A 19594-nucleotide genomic window follows, 5' to 3' on the forward strand; every position below is an offset into this window, starting at 1 on the left:
TTGTTCTGTCGCCTAGGCTGCAGTACAGTGGCATGATCAAGGCTCACTGCAACCTTCAACTCTTGGGTTCAAGTAATCCTCCTGCCTCAGCCTCCCAAGTAGCTGGGACTACAGTCATGTGCCCAGCTAATTTTTGAATTTCTGTTTTTGTAGAGACGGGACTTCACTGTTGCCAGGACTGGTCTTGAACTCCTGGCCTCAAGTGGTCCTTCTGTTTTGGCCTCCCAAAGTGTTGGGGTTACTTACAGCTGTGAGCCACTGCACCCAGCCTACCTTATATTTTTCATGATACTTTTAGGATCTAGAAATCCTCAGCACTCTATGATGCAGTTAATACATCCAAATTACGTAGATGAGGAAACTAAAATTCAAATGAATTAAATGACATCCTCAGAAGAGCTAAGATCTGAAGCCAGATAAAATGACTCCCTCATTCAAGGCTTCTACCGGCTCACCAGAGCCACCTTCCCTGAAGAGTGCCATCAGCCTTCCAGGACACAGTAAAACCTGCTGCACGCTTCACTCACCTTTCACAGCTACAGCTAACACCCAGCGAATGGCTACTACATGCCAGGCACCATGCCAAATGCTTTACACGAACCAACTCCTTTGATCCCCACAACCACCTCATGGAGGAGATGCCGCCACTACTTCAACCATAGAGATGAGGAAATTAAGGCACAGAGCAGTAATCTGCTCAGGTCATGCAGCTAGTAAGTGCAGGACCTGCCCACAGCTTTCCATGATCCAGAACATTCACATGTGCTTCCCACAGAGGCCCTTAACAATCTCCACAGAGGAAAGATCTGCTCCAGCTTGGAAATTCAGAGAAGAGAAAAGGGCAGCCTCTCACAGCTGATCTCTTGAAGACTGGACTCCTTCTGGGTTTGGTGCACTTCTGTGTCTAGGAAATGCCATGGGTCTAGGAAAAGCAGGGCCTAGTGGAATGGCTGTCATAGTCTCCTAACCTGTGTGCTCTTGGGCAAATTACTGAGCCTTGTCTGTTAAATTTTGATAATTCTGAAGATCTATTCCTAGTCCTTTAAAAAATGTTATTATAAACCGACAATTTGTGTATATTTACAAGGGTACAAAGTGATACTATATTTTATGAATAAAATGTGTAACAATTATATCCAGCTAATTAGCACATCCATCACCTCAAATACTTATCATCTGATTGTAGTGAGGAAATTTGAAATTTACTCTCTTAAAAGAATTTTGTTTTTTGTTGGTTTGTTTTTTGAGACAGGGTCTTGTTCTGTCACCCAGGCTGGAGTGCAGCCATGTGATCAAGGCTCATGGCAGGCTTGACTTCCCAGGATCAAGTGATTTTTCTGCTTCAGCCTCCCAAGTAGCTGGGACTACAGGTGTGCACCACCACACCCCACTAATTTAATACATATATATATATTTTTTTTTTTTTAAATTTACTTTTTTTTTTAGAGATGGGGGTCTCACTATGCTGCCTAGGCTGGTTTGAACTCCTAGTCTCAAGCGATCATCCTGCCTCACCCTCCCTAAGTGTTGGGATTACAGTTGTGAGCTACCACACCTGGACTCTTAAAGCAATTTTAAATGTATAGTACTGTATTTTTATATTCACTATGCTGTTCAACAGATCTCAGAAAAACACACACCCATCTTTCTCTCTCCTGTGGAAATGAGGCTTTGCACCCTTTGACCATCATCTCCCCATTCCCCAGCCTCTGTAGCCACCATTCTATTCTCCGCTTTTATGAGCTAGACTCTTTCAGATTCCACATGTAAGTGAAATCATATTGTGCACCTTTCTGTGCCTGGCTTATTTCACTTAGATAATGCTCTTCAATTTCATCCATGCTGTTGAAGAGACAGAATTGCTGTCTTTTTGAAGAGTGACTAGTAGTCCACTGTGTGCATGTACCACCTTTTGTTTATGCATTCATCTGCTGATGACACAGACTCATTCCATTACTTGGTTATGGTGACTAGCGCTGCAGTGAACCTGGGAGCCCACATGTCTCTTCAACCAGCTGATTTCAAATCTTCTGGGTGAATGCCCAGAAGTGGGATTACTCTCTTTCCATTCTTACAGGTTTCTGTGATTCTGGGCAGTCATCTTGGAAAGGAAAAAAGGATTGTTCTGCCACTGAGCTTGATGCAGGCACTCAGCTCTGTCACAGCAGACAGTGCCAAGAGCTGGGCTTGGCCTTTGTGGAAGGGTTGAAGATTCCGAATGTGAACTAACAGTGAGAGGCTAGAGAGGATTCTGATGGAAAAGCATGGTACAGGTTACTCTCTATGGTCAGCCACTCAGGAAGACCTGGAGGGTTTTACGGAATCATTAGCACAGAGCTCCCCTCTGGCCACAGAGCAGAGGAAGAAACAGCGAACCAGTTTATAAAGCTCCAGAGCGGAAAATTTCTGTTGGTGTCCAAACTAAATTTTTGGCTTTCTGTGAAGCTTGGAAAGGCTTATACTGATGTTTTAATCACCTGTTTAGTGTTCTGAGGACTCTTGTCAGCGGCCTCACTGAGCTTGCTCCAGCAGGCAGCGGGGAACAGCTGGCTGTCGCCCATGCTCTTCTTGTGAGCTGTTTCGTTCCCATGGCCATCTCCAACACCCTGTAGCTCCCTTCCGGCCACTTGGAGGGTATAAGCCAAAACTGTGAGCCCTACAGGAGACTGAGGGCACTCTTTTGGGCTAACTTATCATCAGATCTAAAGTCAGGAAAGACTCCTTAATAAGAGCCACAGTGCAAAGAGGTAAGTCGTAGTCTCAAGATGAGTTTGCCAGCAACACCTCTGTGGTGGCACAGGCACAGAGAAAGCAGGCTTGCCTTCTAGGAGAATCACCATCAAGACGTTTTTTGTTATTTTTCCCCCCCTCAGTCAGAATCTTGCTCTGTTGCCCAGGCTGGAGAGCAGTGGCACGATCTCGGCTCACTGAAACCTCTGCTTCCCAGGTTCAAGTGATTCTCCTGCCTCAGCCTCCAGCGGAGCTGGTGTTATAGATGTGCGCCACCACGCCTGGCTAGTTTTTGTGTTTTTAGTAGAGACAGGGTTTCACCATGTTGGCCAGGCTGGTCTTGAACTCCTGACCTCGTGATCCATCTGCCTCGGCCTCTCCAAAGTGCTGGGATTATAGGTGTGAGCCACCGTGCCTGGCAGTTTTGAATTTTATACTGAATGTAAAGAGTAAAGTCCATCATGAGGACAGGAAAATGGAAATCAAAGCTTCCTACTGATACTTGGCACCCAAAAGCTCCACAAATCTGTCAATCCAAGTAACTTTTACTTTGCAAGCAACAGGGTGTGTTATTTATCTGGCAATGCTTGATCTTGGAGAAGGTATGAAGGAAAAGAAGAAAGAGAATAACAGTTTACTACTCGCTGGAAAAACCAGGCTTAAGGAGGAGATGCTGATTTCTGATTGAGTTCTCAGAGAGTACTTCTCTGCCATAGAATTTTCCCTTTCCACCCCACCACTTTTCTTCTTGCCTCTTTTCTTACCAAGGGAAGTTTCTTCAAACTGCTGTCTCTGGCTGAAAGTTAACTTCCCTTTGGCCAAAGCACTCTGCGCATGCCATTGTTCCATGCCCTGTTATGCCAGAGTTCAAGCAGATAAGCCACCAACATGGCTTTTAATAAAGGAAGGGAGGGGGTCTCTCAAGGGAACTCTGCTTACTGAGGGAAAAGAGTCTTGCAGCAGCAAAGGCACATACTACCCTTCCCTGGTAACCTCAGAGGAATCTATTTACAAAGGCCATAGTCAGAGAGGAAAGACTGAGAAGGACGGCAAAGAGGGAGACCATGACCGGAGAGGTCTTATGTTCCATAGGAATAACTGTGAGGACAAGGAAAGGCTGTCCTGTCACCAGGGCAAAATTAACCAGACGCAGCTGATTAGGAGAGAGGGAAGGAGGATGCTGGGATGAATGGGGTGAAGCTTCCAGCCACTATATACACGGGGGAATGCAGGAGGAAAATGTTCCAAAGCTGATGACAAGGCAGACAGGAAACCTCCATGTCCTTGCTGACAGGAAAGAAAGCGAAATTCTGGGTCTTCTCTCTCCGCAGGACTTTTCTTTTTTTTTTTGAGATGGAGCCTCATTCTTCCCCCCAGGCTGGAGTGCAATGGCTTAATCTTGGCTCACTGCAACCTCTGCCTTCTGGGTTCAAGCGATTCTCCTGTTTCAGCCTCCCGAGTAGCTGAGATTACAGGTGCAGGCCACCATGCCTGGCTATTTGTGTATTTTTAGTAGAGATGGGGTTTCAACATATTGGCCTGGCTGGTCTGGAACTCCTAACCTCAGGTGATCCGCCCACCTCAGCCTCCCAAAGTGCTGAGATTACAGGCATGAGCCACCACGCCTGGACTCTATGCAGAATTCCTAATTGGCATCCAAAGTTCCCTGTCTTCCCATGGCTGTGCTGACAGCCGGGAATACTGCCCTTTGGGTCAGGCAAGGCAGGGATCTAGGCCTCTCAGGATTCATGAAGAGGTTCAGTAAGGACTGAAACCACGAACCCAAACACAAATGGGGACTGTCATTTCCTGTTGGGTTTCCATGCTGTAAAAAGGTGGGGACAGATGCCAGCTACGAAGTACTATGTCTTCTGTGGAAAATGGAGTACGCAGTGGATCTGGCTCCAGCTACCGACTTGTAAATCTAAGTGAGAACTAGTTGTTAGCTGCTAGAGGATTATAGTGTTAAAGAGACATTCTACCACCCAACCTGCTGCCTTTCTGCTCACTGTCTGTGGACTTCTAGGGAGCTGCCGACAAAGTTGTCTTGAGCTTCCATAGGAAGGGCAGTCGTGGGCTGGGGCAGCTCCTTCCGGGCCCTAGTTCACTGTCCTGTGTTCTTAAACTGCTCTGAGGGAACAAGCCATCTGTGAGGGTTATTTAACTTGGAGCTGGAAGAGGGTGAGGATGTGGAAAAAATAAACTGAGCAGCCAGTGGATGGGGCCAGAGAGAGAGAGAAGGCAGGTGGCATGTTCATGGGACTACACGCCAGGGCCAAGTGGGGTGGGGCTGCAGGAAGGAATGGTGCCGAAAGGAGGCCAGCATGGGAGGGGCTGGAACACCCAGGACAGCATCATTTTATTTCCAAAATGGTATTTTGTTGTTCTCCTTCAAGGGCACTCAACCCTCACCTTCAGGGTTTCCATTTTTGGGGGCATCCTGGAATGGTGTAACTAAACACACCTGCCTTGCCTTCTGAAAAGCTACCTGAACCTTGCCTAATTTCCGAATCTTAGCCTATATGGTAAATCTAACAGGTTTATTTTTTTTGTTTTTACATCCAATGCCTCAAGATAATGGCAACAGCTAAGAGGGTGGAAAACGGAAATAACGAAGGATTAGGGAGAATTCGCATGAATTACAGAAAATAGCTACAGAAACTACAGGATGATCCAGAAAGAAACATGGGAATCTGGTATATGACTGAATTGTAATGGGACCTCTTTGGAGTCTTCTTAACCACTCCACAACCCCCAGCCTCCACTATGAAAACAAATATTGAAACTTTCATTTAAAAAAATCTTGCCAGGCGCAGTGGTTCATGCCTAAAATTCCAGGATTTTGAAAGGCCGAGGCAGGCAGGTAACTTGAGGTTAAGTGTTCGAGATCAGCCTGGCCAACATAGTAAAACCCCGCCTCTACTAAAAATACAAAATCAGCGGGGCATAGTGGCACACACCTGTAGTCCCACCTACTCAGGAGGCTCAGGCAGGAGAATTGCTTGAACCCGCAAGGCAGAGATTGCAGTCAGCCGAGATTGTGCCATTGCACTCCAGCCTGGGCCACAAAGCGAGACTGTCTCACAAAAAAAAAAAAAAAAAATTCTGGGCCAGGAGTGGCAGCTCATGTCTGTAATTCCAGCAGTGAATAAAAAATGTTCCTGTTCTCATGGAGCTTAACATTTTTGCAAGACTGAGAGTAATAAGCAGATAGTAGTAGAAAGTACTGTGAAAAAGAGGGTAGGGTAAGAGAAACAGAGTGACAGGGTGAGGAAGAGTATTGCTATTTTATGTAAGATGGTGAACAGAAGACCCTATTGAATCAGACTTGAAGGAGTAAGCCACAAAAAAGAGAGGTTCTTTTTTATTTGTGACAGGGTCTCACTCTGTTGCCCAGGTTGCAGTACAGTGGTGAGATCACAGCTCACTGCAGCCTCGATGTCCTGGGCTCAAGGGATCCTCCTACCTCAGCCTCCCGAGTAGCTGGGATCACAGGCTCCTGCCACCAGGCCTGGCTAATTTTTTATAGAAACAGGGTCTCCCTGTATTGCCCAGGTCTTGAACTCCTTGGTTCAAGGGATCCTCCTGCCTTGGCCTCTGGGATTACAGGTGTAAGACACCATGCCTGGCCTGAGAGGTTCCTAGAGTGGGCTTCCTGGGTGGGTGACTGGAGCATCACGGAGTTCCTTCTCTTACCGAAGCTACACAGTGTGGAGGAAGGAGAACAGGCTTTTCTAGCTCAGCCCGGTGAGAGGAGAGGCCTTTGAGAGTTTATGTAGCTTGCACACCCCCTCCATGCAGTTTCTGGAAAGTTTCCATCACAGATGAGAGTTTTATGTTGAATTTTAAGTTTGACCACAAATATTTAAACTTCCCTGGACCGCAAATACAGTATCTTCTCTGTGGTTTATCTGGCAACAAATACATATTTACGAATCTCTATATGTCTGCCTGTTATTTAAATTTCTTACAGAAGTGCCAAGGTCTTTAGTTGTTATTTGCCCCTCCCCGTCCATATTGGTAGGTATAGACTTGATTAGGCCTAATTCTTGGGAAAAGGAGGTATTTTTACAGTTGAAGCTTAGGGTCTTCCTAGTTAAATTTCCTATTACTGCTTTCCTCTTCAAAAAAAATGTCAACGGTCTGTTCCAAGTTCTTTTATCTGAATTGAAATGTAAAAACTGAATTTTTTTGGTGCTTTTTTATCCACTAGAGAATTGAAAATAAAACTTAAAGCTAAACAAATCTGCATACTTGAGCTGTATTAAAAAGCAAAACAACAAACAAAAAAAGCCAGGTATGATGAGCTCTAAACTTCTTTTCTGAGACGGACTCTCACTCTGGCACAATTTTCTGAGATGGACTCTCTCTCCGGTGCAATCTCAGCTCACTGAAACCTCCACCTCCCCGGCTCAAGCGATTGATCCCCCTGCCTCAGCCTCCTGAGTAGCTGGGACCACAGATATGCATCACCATGCCTGGCTAATTTTTGTATTTTTGGGAGAGATGGGGTTTCACCATGTTAACCAGGCTGGTCTTGATCTCCTGAGCTCAAGTGATCTGCTAGCCTCAGTCTCCCAAGGTGCTGGGATTATAGGTGTGAGCTAATGTGCCCAGTTTTTTTTTTTTTTTTTTTTTTTTTTTTTTTTAAGAGACAGAATTTTGTTCTGTCACCCAGGCTGGAGTGCAGTGGCGTGATCAAGGCTTACTGCAGCCTCGACCTCTCAACCTCACAGGCTCAAGTGATTCTTCCTGCCACTTCAGCCTCCTGAATAGTTAGCACTACAGGCGCGTGCCACCATGCCTGGCCAATAGTTTTTTATGTTTTGTAGAGGCAGGTCTCACTATGTTGCCAAGGTTGGACTCGAACTCCTGGCTCAAGCGATGCACCTGCCTCGGCCTCCCAAAGTGCTTGTATAACAGGCATGAACCACTATGCCGGGCCCAAGGGCCAATTTCTAAATGAATACTCTTATTTACTTACCAATTCCTGAAAATTATAACATACACTAGAGTTACAAAAAATATGGCAAACATCCCCGCTCTCCAGCTGGGTCTTCAACAAAGCTGGCTTGGGAAAGGGTTCTAGCTCCACAAGAGCATAAAATTCTTCAGTGGTTCTCTGTATCTCTAATCCCAGGACCAGATTCTCTTACACAGCTGCCAAGAGAGCTATGCAGCATTCTTATCAAATGAAAGCAAACAGGTAGATCATATAAAACCCATGGCCTCAAAACAATCACTCCTACTCCATTCTGGATTCTTTCATTGTTTTCATCTTTCTTTTACTGGACCTTTGGGCTACGGTCCTTACTAATATCCAGGCTACAGAGCTGAGACCCAACACAGAAGGACTTAAGGGGCATCTTCATGAAATCACTGAATTATCTCCTCCTGAGTGTTAGAGGAGAGTAGTGGAACTACTTACTATGAAGTAACAAATGCATGCATATAAACCCAGGCAAGCACATTCTAACTACAATGCCTACCTTAATCAAATGAACAATGACCTTCTAGCCTGGAAGGCTAGATACTCATTTCTTAAAAACTAGCATTGAGGTCAGGCATGGTGGTTCACACCTGTAATCCCAGCAACTTGGGAGCTCAAGGTGGGTGGATCACTTGAAGTCAGGATTTTGAGATCAGCCTGGCCAACATGGCAAAACCCCGTCTCTGCTAAAAAATACAAAAATTAGCCAGGTGTGGTGTCTCGCGCTTGTAATCCCAGCTACTTGGGAGGCTGAGGCAGGAGAACTGCTTGAACCTGGGAGGCAGAGGTTGCAGTGAGCCAAGATTGCGCCACTGCCCTCCAGCCTGAGTGACAAAGCGAGACTCCATCTCAAAGAAAAACAAACAAAACAACAACAAAAAAACACTAGCATTTATTTGTTTAATCAGAATGGCATTAAGCATATGCTTCTATTCTGTCTATCCTTCCAGTTTCCCATTGACATGACTATAAGTAAATAAATAAATAAAAATGAAGAAAGTACATATTAGTACTAGGCAACCCCATACCAGAAACTCTAAGAAACTGTCTGTAAGACAAACTGTAGATGGGACTGGAGTGAGAAAAAGGACAACTGAAGTCTAACCCTTTTCAGGCTGAATAGGAATGCCGATGAGACCTTGGCAGCAGTACCACATTAACATCCTTAACTTGGGGCAACTAAGACAAGAACCAAGGTGGATTGTGATGCAGTTAGAAGGGCACAGGGGATGGGCACAGTGGCTCACGCCTGTAATCCCACCACTTTGGGATGCCAAGGTAGGCAGATCACCTGAGGTCAGGAGTTCAAGACCAGTGTGGTCAACATGGCGAAACCACATTTTTACTAAAAATACAAAAATTAGTCAGGCATGGTGGAGGGTGCCTGTAGTCCCAGCTACTCAGGAGGCTGAGGCACAAGAATCTCTTTAACCTGGGAGGCAGTGGTTGTGGTGAGCTGAGATTGTGCCACTGCACTCCAGCCCGGGCAAAAATAAAATAAAATAAAACAGTGAAATGAAATGAAAGAAAAGAAAAGAAGAAAAAAAAGAGGCCGGGCGCAGTGGCTCACACCTGTAATCCCAGCACTTTGGGAGGCTGAGGCGGGCAGATCACAAGGTCAGTAGTTTGAGACCAGCCTGGCCAACATAGTGTAACCCCATCTCTATTAAAAATACAAAAAATTAGCCGGATGTGGTGGTGGGTGCCTGTAATCCCAGCTACTTGGGAGGCAAGGCAGGAGAATCGCTTGAACCTGGGAGGTAGAGGTTGCAGTGAGCCGAGATCACACCATTGCACTCCAGCCTGGGCAACATAGACTCAGTCTCAAAAAAAAAAAAAAAAAGGAGAAGGGCACAACTGGATCGCACCAGGGCTGATGGGAAACAGCAGGTATAGGAAGAAACTTTGTAGCTGCTGACTGATAACGTGTGGGTGGCCAAATGAGGCAAAAGGAAGATACAGCTGAGGAGAATGGTTCTAATAAAGGCAAAGAACCCAGAATAAGAACATTAAGTTGAGAAACCTAGTCTACTCCAGCAAATGGAGTATTTGGAGTGTTAACCACTGGCAGTATAAATCGAATATTCCTCTTTCCCTTCATCTGCATCTGAAAATCTTAAGAGGCCCATCTAAACTCTCAATATGAATAAGTATAGACTGGCCCTAATAAAGATGGAAAAAAATCACCTAACATTAAGTGTTGCAGTTCAAAAGGATACCAATCTAAGGAATCAGTAAACATCTTTCTAGACCAGTCAATGTGAAAACAGGCACAAACTTTGGAAACTTTCAAACTAATATTTAAAAATGTAATAGTCATGACACAAGGAGAGATAAATAGATCTTTGTGGCAGAAGATACAGTCTAGAAATAGACCCAAACATATATAATCACCTGACTTATAACATGGCATCACTGTAGTTCAGTAGGGAAGACTGATCTTTCAATGAAACGATCCACAGACCAAAATGTGAAAATATTTATTAAAAGTAAAATAATATAGTTTCTAGACCAAAGTATACAAGAATGTCTTCCTTTCAATATGTTGCCTTGGAATAGAAAAACATTTCTCTCTCTCTTTTTTTTTTTTTTTTTTGCGAGGAGGAGTGGGGAGGATAGGTTCTTGCTCTGTCCCCCAGGCTGTAGTGCAGTGGCATGATCATAGCTCACTGCAGCCTCAAACTCCTGGGTCCGAGTAATCCTCCTGCCTCAGTACCTAGTGTGCACCAACACGCCAAGCCAATTATTTATTTATTTAATTTCAGAGACAGGGTCTTGGTATATTGCCCAGGCTGGTCTTGAACTCCTGGGCAAAAGCAATCCTCCCACCCTGGCCTCCCAAAGGGCTAGAATTACTGGAAGTCACTGTGTGAGTCACACTGTGCCAGGCTATATTTCTCAAATAAGACACAAAAAGCACTAACTTTTAATAAAAATGTATCTATTTATTTATTTTTGAGATAAGATCTCACTGTGTCGCCCAGGCTGGAGTGCAGTAGCATGATCCTGGCTCACTGCAGCCTCGACTGCCTTGGCTCAAGCAGTCTTCTCACTTGAGCCTGTTGAGTAGCTGGTACTAGCAGGCATGCACCACCATATCCAGCTATTTAAAAAATTTTTTTTGTAGACGCAGGGTCTTGCTATGTTGCCCAGCCTGGTACTGAACTCCTGGCCTCAAGGGCTCCTCCCACCTCGGATTTCCAGTGTTGAGATTACAGGCATGAGCCACTGTACCCGGCCAAGAAAAAAATTATAAATATAACTTAAGTAAAACTAAGACTTGTAGTCATCAGAAGACACCATTAATACTGAAAAGATGGCCGGACATGGTGGATCATGCCTGTATTCCCAGCACTTTGGGAGGATGAGGTGGGTGGGTCACTTGAGGTCAGGAGATTGAGACCAGCCTGGCCAACAAGGTAAAACTCCGTTTCTACTAAAAATACGAAATTTAGCTGCGTGTGGTGGCGGCTGCCTGTAATACCAGCTACTTGGGTGGCTGAGGCAGGAGAATCGCTTGAACCAGGGAAGCAGAGGTTGCAGTCAGCTGAGACTGCGCCACTGCACTCCAACCTGGCGACACAGCGAGACTCTGCATAGAAAAAAAACAAACAAACCTTGAAAAGATGAACCACAGGCTGAGAGAAGATATTTTCAATACATCTATCCAACACAGGACTTATATTCAGAACACTGGGGGGAAAAAACCCCTACAAATCAATAAGAAAAAAAGACAAACAATCCAAGGAAAAACATGGGCAAAAGTTAGGAAAAGACAGAATCCCCAGAAGGGGGTATTCAAAGGTCCAACAGAAGAAAAGGCACTCAATATCATTACTCATCAGGGAAATGCAAATTAAAACCACAATGAGAACAACAAAAAAGAGAAGGAAAACAAAACAAAAAATCACAAGGAAATACTTCTAGATACCACCAGAATGTCTTTTTTTTTTTTCCCTAAGACAAGGTCTCTCTTTGTCACCCAGTTTGTCGCTCAAAATTGGTAAGTGCAATAGCGTGAAGATGGCTGACTGCAGCTTTGACCTCCTGGGCTCAAGTGATCCCTTCCCCTCAGCATCCCAAGTAGCTGTGACCACAGATACATGTGGTCTCAGCAAGGATGTCCACTCTCACCATTTCCATTCAATAGACTGGTGGAGATCTTAGACACTGTATTAAGGCAAGAAAAAAAAAGCTGAAAGCATAAAAATGGAAAAGAACTGCCTTTGTTTGCAGACGACATGACTGTTTAACACAGAAAATCCTAAAGAACACGTAAATAATTCGAGAGTAAGTTCTAATAAAATGTCTTTAAGGTTGAAGGATACGTTAATGTGCAAAAGTCCAATGTATTTTCATATTCCAGCAGCAAAAGATTGGTAAGTACAATTGAGAAACAATACCATTTATAATGGCATAAAAAATAAAACATATTTAGGAATAAGTTTAACAGACAATGTATGACCTGTACAATGAAAAGTCTAAAAGACCTAGGTAAAAGACTAGCTATACTTTGATGATCATAAACTAGAAAAATACTGTTAAGATGTCAATTCTCCCAAAAATTGATACATAAATTAAACTTTACTCCCATAAGGATTCTAGTGTTTGTCGTAAGAATTTTTAAAAAAATCAAACAAAAAGAACAGAAAGCATAAGACACCCCTACTTATATGCTCATCTGATATTTGACAAAAGTACCAAAGCAATCCAGTGGAGGCAAGAAATGCCTTTTCAATAAATGGTGCTGATATAACTTGATATCCATATGGGGGGAAAAAAAGAGTTTTAGTTCTTATACTATACACAAAATTAATTTGAAGACCAGGCACACTGGCTCATGTCTGTAATTCCAGCACTTTGGGAGGCCAAGGCAGGAGGATCACTTGAGCCCAGGAGTTCAAGACCAGCCTGGGAAACACAGTGAGACCCCACTTCTATAAAAAGTTAGTCAGGTGTGGTGGTACTGGCTTATAGTTCCAGCTTCTTGGGAGGTTGAGGTGGGAGGATCACTTGAGCCAAGGAGGTTGAGGCTGCAGCAAGTCATTTCATGCCACTGCATTCTAGCCCTGGTGACAGAGCAAGACTCTGTCTCAAAAAACAAAACAAGGTACAGTGGCTCCTGCCTGTAATCCCAGCCACTTTGGGAGGCTGAGGCAGGTGGATCACTTGCGGACAGGAGTTTGAGACTAGCCAGGCCAATGGCGTGAAATCCTGTCTCTCCTAAAAATACAAAAATTAGCTGAACATGGTGGTGCACACTTGTAGCCCCAGCTACTCAGGAGACTAAGGCACGAGAATCACTTGAACCCGGAAGGCAGAGGTTGCAGTGAGCCAAGATCATGCCACTGCACTCCAGCCTGGGTGGAAGGGCGAAACTGTCTCAAAATAATAATTTGAAATGGATCGCAGACCTAAATATAAAAGCTAAATCTATACAGTTTTTTTTTTTTTTTCTTCTTTTTTGGTCTTTTAAAAATTTGAGCTAGGGTCTTATTCTGCTGCCCAGGCTGAAGTGCAGTGGTGTGATCATGGCTCACTGCAGTCTTGACCTCCTGGGATCAACTGATCCTCCCATCTCAGCCTCCCAAGTAGCTGGGACCACAGGTGTATGCCACCATGTCTGGCAAATTTTTTAATTTTTTGTAGTTATGGGGCGGTCTCACTATGTTGCCCAAGCTAGTCTCAAACTCCTGGACTTAAGGAAGCCTCCTGCCTTGGCCTGCTAAAGTGTTAGGATTACAAGCGTGGGCACTGTGTCCAGCTCAATGTAATTTTTTTTCTTTTTGAAATTTGAGTCTCGCTCTGTTGCCCAGGCTGGAGTACAGTGGTGTGACCTCGACTCACTACAACCTCTGCCTCCCAGGGTGAAGCGATTCTCCTGCCTCAGCCTGCTGAGTAGCTGGGATTACAGGTGCCCACCTGGCTAATTTTTATATTTTTAGTAGAGACAGGGTTTCACCATGTTGGCCAGGCTGGTCTCGAACTCCTGACTTCAAGTGATCTGCCTGTCTTGGCTTCCCGAAGTGCTGGGATTATAGGCATTAGTCACTACACCCATCCCAGAATTATTATTATTTTTTGAGACGGAGTCTCACTCTGTCACCCAAGCTGGAGTGCAGTGTCACCATCTTGGGTTACTGCAACCTCTGTCTCCTGAATTCAAGCGTTTCTTGTGTCTCAGCCTCCTGAGTAGTTGGGATTACAGGCATTTATCACCATGCCCTGCTGATTTTTTGCGTGTTGGTCAGGCTGGTTTTGAACTCCTGGACTCAAGTGATCCATCCACCTCAGCCTCCCAAAGTGCTGGGATTATAGGTGTGAGCCCCCAGGCCCAGCCTCAATATAGCTTTTAGAGGAAAACCAAGTAGAAGATCCTTATCACTTGGGACTTTTAGCTCTCATAAAGTAATAACCATGAAAGAAAAGCTCGATAAATTGATTTCATGAAAATTAAAACCTTGTGCTTACCAAAAGATATTGTTAAGAAAATGAATAGGCAAGACAAAGATTTTTGAAAATATTCACAAAACATGTATCTGACAAATTACTTACATCCAGAATACATAAAGAAATCAGTAAGAAAATAACTCAACTAAATAAAATGGGCAGAAAATGTGAAAATACCCTTCATAAGGAAGATATACAAAATGGCCAGTAAGCATATGAAAAAGTATACAACTTGCCAGATATGGTGGCTCATGCCTATAATCCTAGCACTTTGGGAGGGAGAGGAAGGAAGACTGCTTGAGCCCAGAAGCTGGAGACCAGCGTGGGCAACACAGCGAGACCCTGTCTCACAAAGATTTTTTAAAAAATTGGCCCAGTGTGGGGCCGGGCGCAGTGGCTCATGCCTGTAATCCCAGCACTTTGGGAGGCCGAGGCGGGTGGATCACAAGGTCAAGAGATCAAGACCATCCTGGTCAACATGGTGAAACCCCGTCTTTACTAAAAATACAAAAGATCAGCTGGGCATGGTGGTGCATGCCTGTAATACCAACTACTCAGGAGGCTGAGGCAGGAGAATTGCCTGAACCCAGGAGGCGGAGGTTGCAGTGAGCCGAGATCGCTCCACTGCTCTCCAGCCTAACAAGAGCGAAACTCCCATCTCAAAAAAAAAAAAGAAAAAAAAAAAAAATTAGCCCAGTGTGATGGCATACATCTGTAGTCCCAGCTACTTGAGAGGCTGAGACAGGAGGATTGCCCAAACCCAGGAAGTCAAGTCTGCAGGGAGCCAGCGATTTTGCCACTGCTCTTCAGCTTGGGTAACAGAGCAAGATCCTGTCTGGAAAAACAAAAAGCATACAAGTTTATTTGTCATCAGGGAGATGCAAACAAAAAACAAAAATGATATATCAGCAGTCACCACACACCTACCAGAATGAGGATGCGATGCAACAAGATGTGTCATAATTGTTGGAGTATAATACAATCATCTTTGGGAAAAGCTGTAGGGCAGGGGTATCCAATCTTTTGGCTTCCCTGGGTCACACTGGAAGAAGAATTGTCTTGGGCCACACATAAAATATACTAGCACTAACTATAGCCGATGAACTTAAAAAAAAACTGCAAAAAAAAATCTCATAGTGTTTTAAGAAAGTTTACAGATTTGTGTTGGGCTGTATTCAAAGCCATCCTGGGCTGTGTGCAGCCTGCAGGCCGAGGGTTGGACAAGCTTGGTCCAGGGGATCGCTAATAAAAAATGCACATCTAATCTCTGACTTGGCAATTCTTATCCTAGGCATTTACTCAAGTGAAAACACATGTCCAAAAACAGGTTTGTGTACAACTATTCATAGCAATCTTATTTATAACAGCTAAAAACTGGAAATAAATTAGATGTCTGTCGACCAGATAAACTGACATATTCGTAAAATGGAATAGTACTCAGCAATAAAAATGAATACTACTCATGCATGTAACAACTTGGAGGAATTGCAAAAAGATCAAGCAAAATGAAAAAAGGCTTACTCAAGAGTATGTACTTACTGTGTGATTCCATTTTATGGAGTTCTAAAACAGGCAAATCTGACCTTGGTGGAAAAAAATCAGAACAGAGCTTGCCTCTGGGGACAGAGGTAGACATATGGGATTATGGTAATATAATTATATGATTTTACACACACACAGAGAGTGAGCGAGCGCGCGCGAGAGAGAGATTGAGAGAGAGAGACAGGGTCTTGCTCTATCGCCCAGGCTACAGTGCAGTGGAATGGTTTGGGGCTCACTACAGCCTTGACCTCCTGGGCTACTAAAGCGGTTCTCTCGAGTAGCTGGGTCAACAGGTGATCACTACCACATTTGGCTAATTTTTGTATTTTTTGTAGAGATGAAGTTTCTCTGTGTTGCTCAGGCTGGTCGTTTTTTATGTTTTTTTTTTTTTTTTTTTTTTTTTTGAGACAGAGTCTCACTACTCTGCTGTCCAAACTGGAGTGCAGTGGCATAATTTCAGCTCACTGCAACCTCTGCCTTCCTGGGTTCAAGCAATTCTCGTGCCTCAGCCTCCCGAATAGCTGGGATTATAGGCACCCGGCACTACGCCCAGCTAATTTTTGCATTTTTAGTAGAGATGGGGTTTCACCATGTTGGCCAGGCTGGCCTCCTAAAGTGCTAGGATTACAAGCATTAAAAAAAAAATAATTTTAAAAAAGAAAAAAATGGATGGATGGATGGAAAAGAGGGAGAGAAAGACATAAACAGATAACATGGTAAGAAAAATACAGTAAAATGAGAATGACAGCATCCAGGTATTGGGTATAAGTGAGCTCACTGTAGAATTTTTAACTTTGCTGTATAATAAAACATTGGAAAATCAATCACATCACTAAAAAACAAAAAGACAATATTTGGAAGCACTGGACATAGTTGGATTAAAAAAAGAAAATCTGCCTCTATCCCTGTTGCCGTCACTGAACAGTTGTCTCATTAGCTATTAAGGAAAACATGGTCAAGGAAAACACAGTGCCAGAAGGCTGGCCTTGCCATGTAAAAGAAGTCTTCAGCTGACTGTGTCCTAACACTGGATCTCAGGTAAATCCCCTAATTCTAAAGGCTGGACATGTTTAAAATGTAGACGCAGTTTCCATATCCAGGAGGCAGGACTAAGAACAGGAGATGTGAATCTAGCTCCGGCAGTGGGTGGGGAGGGGCAATGGTGAAGCTAAGTTCGAAGCCGCCAGTCACTTACAGCCTCTCAAGCTCCAGTAGTTCTGTGTCTGGACGTCAGCCCCATATACTGGCTTAAAACCTCAAGAAACTAGAAGATCTCACCAGTGGGAGCAGCCAGAGCAGCTGAAACATGTCCCTGTAAACAATAAATGTTTATCTGGGCAGATAACCTGGCAGATAGCCTCATTCTGATCTTAGGCAACTTGAAACTCCACAACAGGAGGCTGAGCACAGAGGGACCCCTTCCTCTTTGCCACACGGGTAGGAAGCAGAGATGGAAGGTGGTCCTGGCTCCTACCACGAGAGAGGTGGCAGAAAGCCACTCTCTGTAAATGCCAACTTCTTCTCTACTGGACAATGGCCAGATTTCCTTAAACACAGAGGGTGGGGACAGAGAAGTCAAGTCAACCAACACTAAACAATGCTACCGCATAAAGCTGGCTGTTATACCACAGCCCTGAAGGTATGAGGAGCTCTGGCGTGTCTGGCTGCTGCCACAGGAACCGCACTGGCGAAGGGCTTCCCCAGGCCTGGGTGGGATGCCTGTCACTGACTCTGGCCACACACATAGGCTCAGTCGCCACCTCAGTCAGTGGCAAACAGCTGCTGAGAGGGGAGGAGTAGACCCAGGGGTGCTGTGTGCTGCACAGCCAAATCTTCCACTTTTGGAGCCTCCAAACAATATTCATAAGAGCCATATGGCTTAAACTCCACGGAGGCACCAGGCAAAAGGCCGTACGAGGAAAAGAGGCAGCTGAAAGGAAGGAATGGAAGTGTGTTGATGGCATAGAAACTCCTTTCACTGACAACCAACTCTGCAAACAATTGTACTACCAGTTCTGAAACCCCAATCCCTAACTGACGGATTCATTCTTGGCACTGGTTATTCCTCCTACGTACATGCCTCTGCCCATACTCTTCCCAGAAGGACAGTGGATAGGGAAGAGAGAACCACAGTGTGCCTAAAGGGAGGTTCAGCCCTCATTCAGAAGACTCCCAAGTCCTCTCCCAGGAAAGAGAATGGAGATGGAATGTCAAAGGCTCTTTGCTCCGAAACAGCACCGAAGCACAGCCCAGCAGAGCAGGGTGTCGGTCTTGGATGGAGTCCAGAGGACGAGAGTGAGTGAGTGAGTGAGTGAGTGAGTGAGTGTGTGTGTGTGTGTGTGTGTGTTTGTGCTCATCTGGTTTTTGTTGGGGGAAGGTGACAATTCATTCTTCTGATTTTATTCAACTTATAGCTGCGTTTCTAATCACTTCCTAAAAACACAGTAGGAAGAGAGTGGTATTTGCTTGCCCCACCCGCCTTTTAACACTGCCCCAGCAATCCAACTATGTGCTTAGAGGCGAGGCCAGCTTTTTGCCTTTGGCAGCACACAGGCCAGACATTACCAGCACTCCCGTGTACAGCTCAAGGCTCCACCCAAATCAGACTGCACACACTGAATCCAAGAGGAATATCATTCTAGAACAACAACCCAGGAGAGAGAGAGGAGAGCTGTCGAGGCTGGGTGGGACAGTTGGGACACTTCTAAGTTCTTTTTTTTTTTTTTTTCCCCAGAGGGAGCAGAGGCCTTTATTGGGGGCCATGGGCTAGCTGGTTTCAGTCAAAGGCCACACACTTGATCTTGAAGTCACCGTCAGCTGCCACGTAGTTGATGGCCTCCAGGTTGAGGCGGTTGGGGAACTTGAATTTGTATCTATCTGGCAGCTTCATGGTCAGGTCTGCCTGGTCGAAGCTGATACACACCTCTGCGACGCTCCCAGGCTGGAAGGGAAAGGCAGCCTCCTGCTGCTCGGCCCCCCAGGCGCCACCGTCCTTGCTGTTGCACACGATGGTGTTGGCATCCACGTGGGTGTTGAAGTGAGGGTTGAAGTGTAGGCACAAGTTGTTGCTGTCTTTGCCCAGGTTCAGCACGAAGCTCTTGACGTCAGGGGCCACCTCGCCTCGCACTCGGAGGCACTCCCTAGTTTGAGATTCAGGTTGCTGGCCTCAAGACCACAAGCCATGATTGAGGGCAGGAAGATGTTCGCGGGACAGGCGCACCAGCTCTCTGAAGGCTCCACCTGAGAGCTACACTTCTAAGTTCTGACACCAGGACACCCAAGTGGTTGGCAGAGACATTTTGGTAGTGCGGTGACAGATCAACTGTAGTGTGGGAAATCCCAAATGTTATAATAAAGAAGCTATCTCTGCACAAAGAGAGAGGTGAGAATAAGGGTGGGGGTACAGGCTGCAGGGCAGTAAGGTAGAGAAATCAGTTTTAGAGAACTGGCTAACTACTGGGCTACTCCAATTCTGAATACACAAGTGATATTTTAGCCTCTTTTCAGGAGAGACTGATGTAGAGTAGCTATGGGCAGGCCAGGAAACCAAGTTCCATTTCTGGTCTAAAGAGGACTGGAGGGTTCCTCTGTAGAAGAGTCATAACAGTGTTTATATAAGATACCACAAACCCACTGCTCCTGGCTGTCCAAGGCCAAAGGCATCTTCTTCCTGGAGAGCTGTGTCTCTTACCCTCTAGGCTCTAAGACTCCCTATTTGACTTCGGAAGGTTTCCTGTTTATTCTGAGATCTGCAGATCTCCCCAGGGCCTTTGGAGAGCAGCTAGGGAAGGGGACAGCAGGGAGACGGCTGTGAACAGCCTGAAGGACACAAGTCTTCCGCATCCTACCGTTACTTTTTACATGGTTGGAAAACGAACGGAC

At 45.0% G+C, this 19594-nt stretch overlaps 1 protein-coding gene and 1 pseudogene across 4 annotated transcripts in view; both read right to left on the reverse strand.

Annotated features, from left to right (window-relative positions):
• The window catches only part of SMG6 (SMG6 nonsense mediated mRNA decay factor), a 240643-nt gene that overhangs the window by 39345 nt on the left and 181704 nt on the right, over positions 1-19594 (reverse strand). The window lies entirely within an intron of this gene.
• LOC116540097 lies at positions 18444-18910 on the reverse strand (annotated as a pseudogene).

Source organism: Sapajus apella, unplaced genomic scaffold (genome assembly GCF_009761245.1).
Source record: "Sapajus apella isolate SASKATOON/1434 unplaced genomic scaffold, GSC_monkey_1.0 scaffold136, whole genome shotgun sequence".
Taxonomy (NCBI): Eukaryota; Metazoa; Chordata; class Mammalia; order Primates; family Cebidae; genus Sapajus; species Sapajus apella.